This window comes from Lagopus leucura, unplaced genomic scaffold, assembly GCF_019238085.1.
Source record: "Lagopus leucura isolate 7727_CA_CO unplaced genomic scaffold, USGS_WTPT01 Super-Scaffold_100008, whole genome shotgun sequence".
Taxonomy (NCBI): Eukaryota; Metazoa; Chordata; class Aves; order Galliformes; family Phasianidae; genus Lagopus; species Lagopus leucura.
In genome coordinates this window covers 9,882,841-9,890,519 of record NW_024962265.1, presented here as the reverse complement: position 1 = coordinate 9,890,519, position 7,679 = coordinate 9,882,841, and the positions used below count along the sequence as shown (strand labels likewise).

General features: G+C 36.0%; 1 long non-coding RNA gene across 1 annotated transcript in view; it reads left to right on the top strand.

The window, feature by feature from the left end:
- The first annotated feature begins 266 nt into the window (after positions 1–266).
- Positions 267–7,679, top strand: part of LOC122180570 — a 57,734-nt gene continuing 50,321 nt past the window's right edge. The window contains exon 1 of the long non-coding RNA XR_006179165.1: positions 267–308. This is a non-coding gene — a long non-coding RNA (uncharacterized LOC122180570). The remainder of the gene's footprint in view (positions 309–7,679) is intronic.

Below are 7,679 nucleotides of genomic sequence, written 5' to 3'. Positions count from 1 at the left end.
TGCCACAAGAAGGCATTATATATGCACTTTGAACAGAAAATATATCTCAACATAAACACATATTCTAAGAAATGACAATTCTTCACATTCATGTACTAAACAAGTAATAAATACGTATACCTCTGTAATTAGAAATACTTTGAGTTACTGAGAGTAGTTTAGTTCCCTGTCTTTGTATTTTCTTTCTAGATAGCCTGAAAATGCAAGGCCAAATAAGAGGGAAAGTACTTCTTTTGCAGTTTAGAAATTACCAGAGAAGAAGGCAAAGCCGAAAGCTGGTGGTTTGACCTGTGGATGCAATTGAGAAAGTATGTCTTGGTGGAGCTGATGTGAAGCACTTGTTTATGCACGCCTTTAAAATATAATGAAAACAGATTTAATGTAAAGGAGAGCATGTATGAGGCAGAGGGGATGAATTCTTAAACCTGATCTTCTGAAGTTTTTGAGGAGTGACACAGGCTGAGAGAACAGGAAGAACAGAGAGATGCACTGTATCAAAATGCAGACATTAGAAGCTTTGTGATGGAAAAAATGTTATTGTGACTTCTTGCTGTGACTTGTTGGTGAATGGTGGATTGTTTCTCAGGAACATAGAAACTCCAGTCTGGAATAACAAAACTTCTAAATAAATAATTGTGCACTACGTAAGACTTTCAAAGTCCTAAAGAGCTGTTACCATGTTAGCTTCAGTTCTGCATTTCATGAACAGTTTCATGGCCAAACATTTTGGATATCTCAGGTTGTCATTGTCTACGTCTTACCCTGTTATATCAGGTGTTACTAATGTTTCTAAACACAGTATTTGGTTGTACTATCCTTTTATGCATTCTTTCAATTCTGAGTTTCTTCAGAATGTCATTTTCTGGCTCAGTACTATTTAACATATACTAGGGATGTATTTCATTGTCCTGCTTCTGAGAATTATGTAATTTTTCCCATAATGTCTACCTGTAAGTCACTGTCACTGAAAACTGAAGGAAAAATATATTTGGCCAGTAGAATACAAATGGATTTTGAATAAGTTTGGGATATTCTCCAGCTTGTCAGATCTTTTCTCCTATTGAAATATAACGGAAAAGCACAGAGATCCAGTGGTAGCCTGTTATTTGGAGAAAGTGGTGGCTGAACACAAGTCCTTTTGTCATGTGTAGTTTTATGAATAATTATTAATTAATATTTACTCAAAAACAAGGTGAAAGATTTAAATTCTTTAGATTTCAACACACTTTTTCATTGCAGGGCTATTGCACTAGGGGTTGAAAATCCATTACAGCAGTTTCGCTAAAAAAGTTATTGTTCTGGTAAAGCCAATAAGTCCACTGAATTATGAGCTAGTAATTAATTTTCATTACTGCTTGCATGTATTTGTAAAAATTATATAAACTCCCCAAGACAATGATACCTCATTATCTGTTCTGGAAATCCTGCCATTAGTAACTGAAGTAATGAAAATCATATCAATGAAATTCTTCATCTGCAGCATCATGTTTTCCACCTTCTTTCTGCCTGAGGATGAATGCCAAGATTTTTGTTAAATTAATCAGAAAAAACCTGAAATGGTACAGCTGGGATAAATTCCAGTGTACAGTCTGGGTAAGGCATGAGTACTTTTGTCATATTGATTGGGAATAGGCAGCAATTAGAAAGCTCCATGACTGGCAGCTTTCATGAATGCTGCATTTGCTCGACCTGTGGAATTACTTGTACACCCACTTGAATGGATTCAGTTATGTGCCTGAACAATATCACATAATGCTTATTTGCCTTTATAATAATATTATAATTATTAAATATCTACTTGGAGATCTCAAATAATAGATGACAAACTGGAGTGAAAACTTCAGTACGTATAAATACTAGCCACTAACAAGAAATTATACTAGAGATTGTGGGGTCTTTGAAATGCTGCAAAGTCTTAAGGATGGCCTGAAAAGCAAGCACTTCTATCCAGAGCACCTAATGCATCTTTATGATTCAGCTGAGTGTGGATGTGTAATGGTGTCTGTACCTACTTGAGAGCAAGAAGCCTTGCTATGCTATGCTATTTTCTCCTCTGTATTAGTAACAGGCTTACTCTGTATCTTAACAATAATAGTAAAAAGGCAGTGTTTCCCTTCTGTTGTTTTAGTTCTCTGTTTAGCATAAACATTATGTATCTTGGCAACATACATTAGATACAGGTTTCAAGGTTTTTCAGCACTTTGCCAGTAACTTTAAACACAGAACTACTTCATGAAATGCTATTTTAGGCAGTTCATTACAACTGTCTTTGAAAACAAGCAGGGTAGTCAGGTATGAAAGAGCTATTACTTTTCCTCTCTTAGAAGGAAATATCTGTTATCACTTCAGGAGTCATTGGCTTCAATAGGCCAGTGGATACATTTTCCTTTACTCTCTTTTGTGGTATTGCTCTGAAGGAGATCTACAGCCTTCTACAAACTTCAGACTTGTACTCAGGTGTCCCATTCTCCTGTTTCTGCCTGTCTTTAGGACAATAGCTTTATTCAGGTGAGGATTGGTCAAGAAACAAATGAGTTTAAAAGAAAATATTGCCTGCTAACTGCTGTAGGTTTTGTATTTATTTCTTTAAAAAAAAAGAATTTTTTTTTGCTATGGTTTTCAAGTTATACTTCAAATTTTTTTCTGTGCCTTTGATCATTAATTCCCTTGTGTCACAGTTTTACCTCCATTCCTGTGTGCTGTCCCTTCACCTCCTACAGAAAAGGAGACGAGAATTCTCTCAGCACATTCTTTCTCTAACTTCTCTATAGGAATAGGAAACTTTTCAGAGGATCTGTTTCTCAGTATTTGGCCTAAGTCTGTATTTCCTTTAGGTAGATCCTTAAAATTAATCCATTGTGACTCTAAGTAGCTCAAAGCAAATACTGAAGAGCTTTATGAAGTTTTCAACAAAGTTCAGTATCATCAGAACATAACTTGTGGTTTTGAAATTGTATGAATCCACCTTGTCGGAAATAGTGTCACACATTTGCCATGTATCGGTGAGGCATTCTTCCAAATCAAAGAAAGGCATGAATTTAGCAACCTAGTTAAATTTGAAAGGGACTACTGACGAGAAAGAACATTTACCAAGAGTGTCTTCCATCATATTGCAAACTCTGAGCATTCAAAGAACAATTCTAATATGCCAGAAAATTCTTTTAAAGTGCAAATGAATATTTCTGAGCCACCTCAAACAGCCTCAGGACTCATTCCTGCTTATTTTCATCCTGGGGTAATGACCGGTTAAAATATTTTTGAATAATGAGAACATTATCAAAAATCAAGTCTATTCAGGAAGATGCATGCAAAGAAAATGGGGCTCAAGTTGTTGAATACATCTTCCATTCTGAATAGTTTGTCATATACTATTTACATGTTAGAGAGGATGTTGATTTCCTAGTTGATTCTTATTCACTTTGTAAATATTTAAGTATGTTAATTTTCTTCTCCTGTGGTAGAAACTAATTTTAGACAATGATCTTTTTAAAGCATCTTTGTTAGTGGAGAAGTATTCAGGCCCTAGCTTCTGACTTCTTCACACCTTGTTATGTGGTTTACACAGGTGCAAGGTGATGTAAGTTGTAATCAGAAGAGAATGGTTTATTTTTTAATTTTATTTTCATGTTCTCCTTGCACAACCACATTAAGTAAAGAACACGTGATCTCCTTATATGTGGTTAGTAGTTTTTTGACAGTGGAGCACAGGATTTGTATGCAGATCAGCAGTTGTACACAGTGAGCAGATGTCCCTCTGTACACAGTCCAAATAGAATTAATTTTTATATAGGATGTACAAACATGATGGAAGCAAAGAAAAAAAAAAGGATTTTTTTTTTGCTACTTATGTTCCTTTGAGGTCAATATATCACTTTAGGTCATATTAAAAATAAACTGCAAATAATAACATTGAAGGGAATTCTAAGTAAAAACTTCACTTTCTCTGTATGTGTTTAAAAAATGTGTGCTTAAAAAAACAAATACCTAGTTATCATTATATGCACTATAGATTTTAGAAACAAAGAATGCTTTGCTGACATCTATGGATTAAAAAAAATGTATTAATAACCAAACCCCCTTTTTTTTTTAATTTTTAACATCAAAGGCAATTCAAATCCTTTGGCATTTAATGTTTACAGAAACAAAAACACTTCATTCTTATAATACTGTTTCGGATCTACGTAATTTGGAATACACATTTTCTTTAGAAATCTGACTCTGAGGATGAAACAAAATCTTTCAGGAGTCATAACTAGTGCACTGGAGCAAGTGTGTATTGCATAGAAAATACCCGAAAGTATTTTCTTATTCCTAATATATGCCTAAACTATAGGTTTTATCAGAGCATCACAGATAAATTAGAATGTCATCTGTTGGGGTGGGGAGAGTTTCAGTGAAATAAATTATACTATATATTATTACCATCTATCATAGCATCGTACCAAAACATATAAGGTAATTCCCATCATAAAGGTGTGCACCAGTTTTGTTTTAAACATTCATGTTAATGCAGTGTTACTCATCTACAGGCACTGAAACTGTCAACACTTTTGGCACCTGATAAGTAAATTGAACTAAATTCCAGAATCACAGCATGACTTAGATTTTCATGGATTTCATCTCAATCAACACCCTCTCAAAGCAAGACCAATTCTGATGTCTACTCCAGCCTCTGAGAGTGATGACACTTTTTTCCATATCCTATCAATTCTAGAACTCTCTGTGGATGGCAATGACACTCTAAGCAGCCCACTCCATTTTGGTTCTCTCATAGCAGAGTTTTTCCTCTATCTATACCTAAGGTTAATTTCTTGACATTGGTCTCAGCCTGTCCTTTGATCCCTGCCTGCCCTTATACTGTGTTCCAGTGAGGTGAATTTGCCTCTGTCTCTACAATTCCCACCCATATAGTAAAGAAGAAATTTAGGAAAAAAAATCTTCTCTGAAAGAGAGGTGAAGCATTGGAACAGGCTGTCCAGGGAGATGGTGGAGTCATCATCCCTGGAAGTTCTCAAGAAAAGAGTAGATGTGGCACTGAGGGACATGGTTCAGTGGGCATGGTGGGGATGTATTGACAGTTCGACTAGATGATCTTAGTGGCCTTTTCCAAACTTCATGAGTCTATGATTTTATGATTGCTCCTAAGTCTGCAGCTTTATTTCCCTTTGTCTTTTCCATTTTTTTTACTTCTGTTTGCTATACTTAAACAGGCATAGAGCATGGCAGGAAGAGCCAGCAAAATTGGTTGATTTAGACACAAAAAGATGGCTATAACGGTATAAAACTTTCCAAGATTCATCTTTAAATAGAAAATCTATGAATAAATGTTGGTTTCAATAAACTTTTGTACCACATGAAACTGTCTCAGCACATCCGTGATATAAGCAATGATACATATTTGACTTTGTAATTGAGAGCTGTGATTTATAGTGAAAGTATGCGTGGGTAGTTTATGAATGAGTACCTCACTGACAATCTGACCAACTTTGTGCAAGGGAAGTGAACTAAGGAATATAATATCATATGTTTAGCTTGTGTCAGTGGAGGCAATCCTCACCAACTTCAGAGAAACCTTCCTTGTTTACACCAGCTAGGAGCTAGCCTTGTGCATATGATCTGCAGCTGAATAAATGCAGATGTTAGCATTATACAAAGCTTACAGAGTTTCAGGTTACTTTTGTTAATCGAGGCATCTAGCCCACAAGTTTGGATTTGGCAGCATTGAACCACGCTGCTGTTTGAGAAGAGACATAGATTTGGAAGTGAATGTGGCATTTCTGAGCCTTTGGAAGAAACAAATGCTTATGTATCCAGAGTAAAAAATAAAAGATTAAAAAAAAAAATAAATGTTGCAAAGCAGAGAAAATAAGGAATTGAAAAGAAGAAGAAGAAGAAATTTGGAATCTGAAACAGTGAGCAAAATATGACAGGATAATGTACATAGTACAACTTCACACCTTGCCCACCTGCCTTTTCCAAAACACGCACAAATAAATTCCCCACCTACAGTACAGGCATCTTAACGATGCACTGGTTTGCCAAAGCTGAGATTTCTTCAGGTTTATTAAGTGTATTTATACACATCAAAGAAAATATGAGGCTTCCTGCAAGTACTCTCTAATGACAGATGCCTGAGACAAAATCCTATTTTGTGATGAGGAGATCCAGCAGGGTCCCTGAAGTCCAGGGGAGGGCTCACATAATAAAGTGCTACCCAGCAAGAAAAGTTTTGCAAGAACTAAACCTTTAGTTACTTAATAGCACTGGTAAGATTTTAGAGCCCATAAGGCGTGCTAATTAGGCATGAAGGAAATAGTTGTCATGATAATGTATTTTAATTCATTAGGCGAATATACAGTGTATTTAACTTGGCTGAATTTTTCAGCAGTGTTTGCAAACAAACCTTCTGGGATAAACTGAAAATTCATGATACTGCTGACAACGATCTAACCAAATACATTTTGATGCTAACTAAAACAAAAATAGCTGTAGCTAGCTCTGTTCTTTAACACCCACCAATGGTTTGACATTTCTGTGCAAAGGAAAGGTGAGCACTTGGCACCAAAGGTAGACAGTGTGCCTGACTGTGTGTCAGCTGGAATTGCTGATGGATCTGGATCCCAGAGCTTGTAACTTCAGCAGAAAGTAGGTGAAGTTGCAGCCTGTAACTTCACCATCACATATATGCTGATCAGTGTAGTATCATTGCTAGAAGACTGTATGACTCATTCTCTCCTGTTTTGTTTTTTTTTTTTTTTCCTCTGCATTATTTGCTGCTTCTCCTGTTTATTTATCAGGAATATATGTGTACGTAATCAATCATAAAGCTCATAAAGAGTCAAAATCCAGTTTTGTTTCAATTAATTGTGGGATTGAAGTACTCACTTTATATCTACCTATAGTGATTAAATAAACGTATGTTTAGAGAAAACCTAAGGCCTATGTCCTGCAGGCAGCTAGAGTCACTGAGTCACTTAGCAGAGTGAATCCTTTGAGACTTTAATTCTATGAATGGTGCACTGAGCTAGTTATTATTTTGCAATGCAAGAAACCTTGCAACTTTGCCACTAACATTTTAACCAGGAGGAAAACAATCTGTTTTAAATGGTCAACACTTTTTATTCCACACTGTCATGTGTTTCTCTTCCCACTTTCTCCTCCATTTCCTTTATGGTTTGCTGAAGCATTTGCACACTGGAATGGATTTGCTGGGTTGGCTAGATTTACTAATGAAGATAAAGACAACCAGATCTGCAAAGCATTTTATGGTTTCTCCCTCTATTTTCCCGCTAATGGGAGTTTACTTCCAGCCTGAGTTACAGAGTTACAGACAGATCTGAATGCCAAGCAGAGACATGCTGTATTCATTTCTGTTTTTAAATAACTGCACTGTGTCTTTGACTTGATTGCCTTGACTGTAGCTTCCTGTGCTGGCAGCCAGCACACCACACAATTGCTGTCCCTCTCTTTGATCTTCTTCTCATACTACACCTTATACTGGCTTTCCATCTAAAGCCAGCTATCCCAGCTATCCCACCTGCCTTCCTTGCTCTTTCTTACAGTACTTTAAAAGCAGGTACCCACAATTTAAATATTGGCTTTTACAAACAAAAAAAAAACAAGCCAAAAAACAAAACAAAAAACCAACAAACCTATCAGTTATTCTTTACAGCTACTTT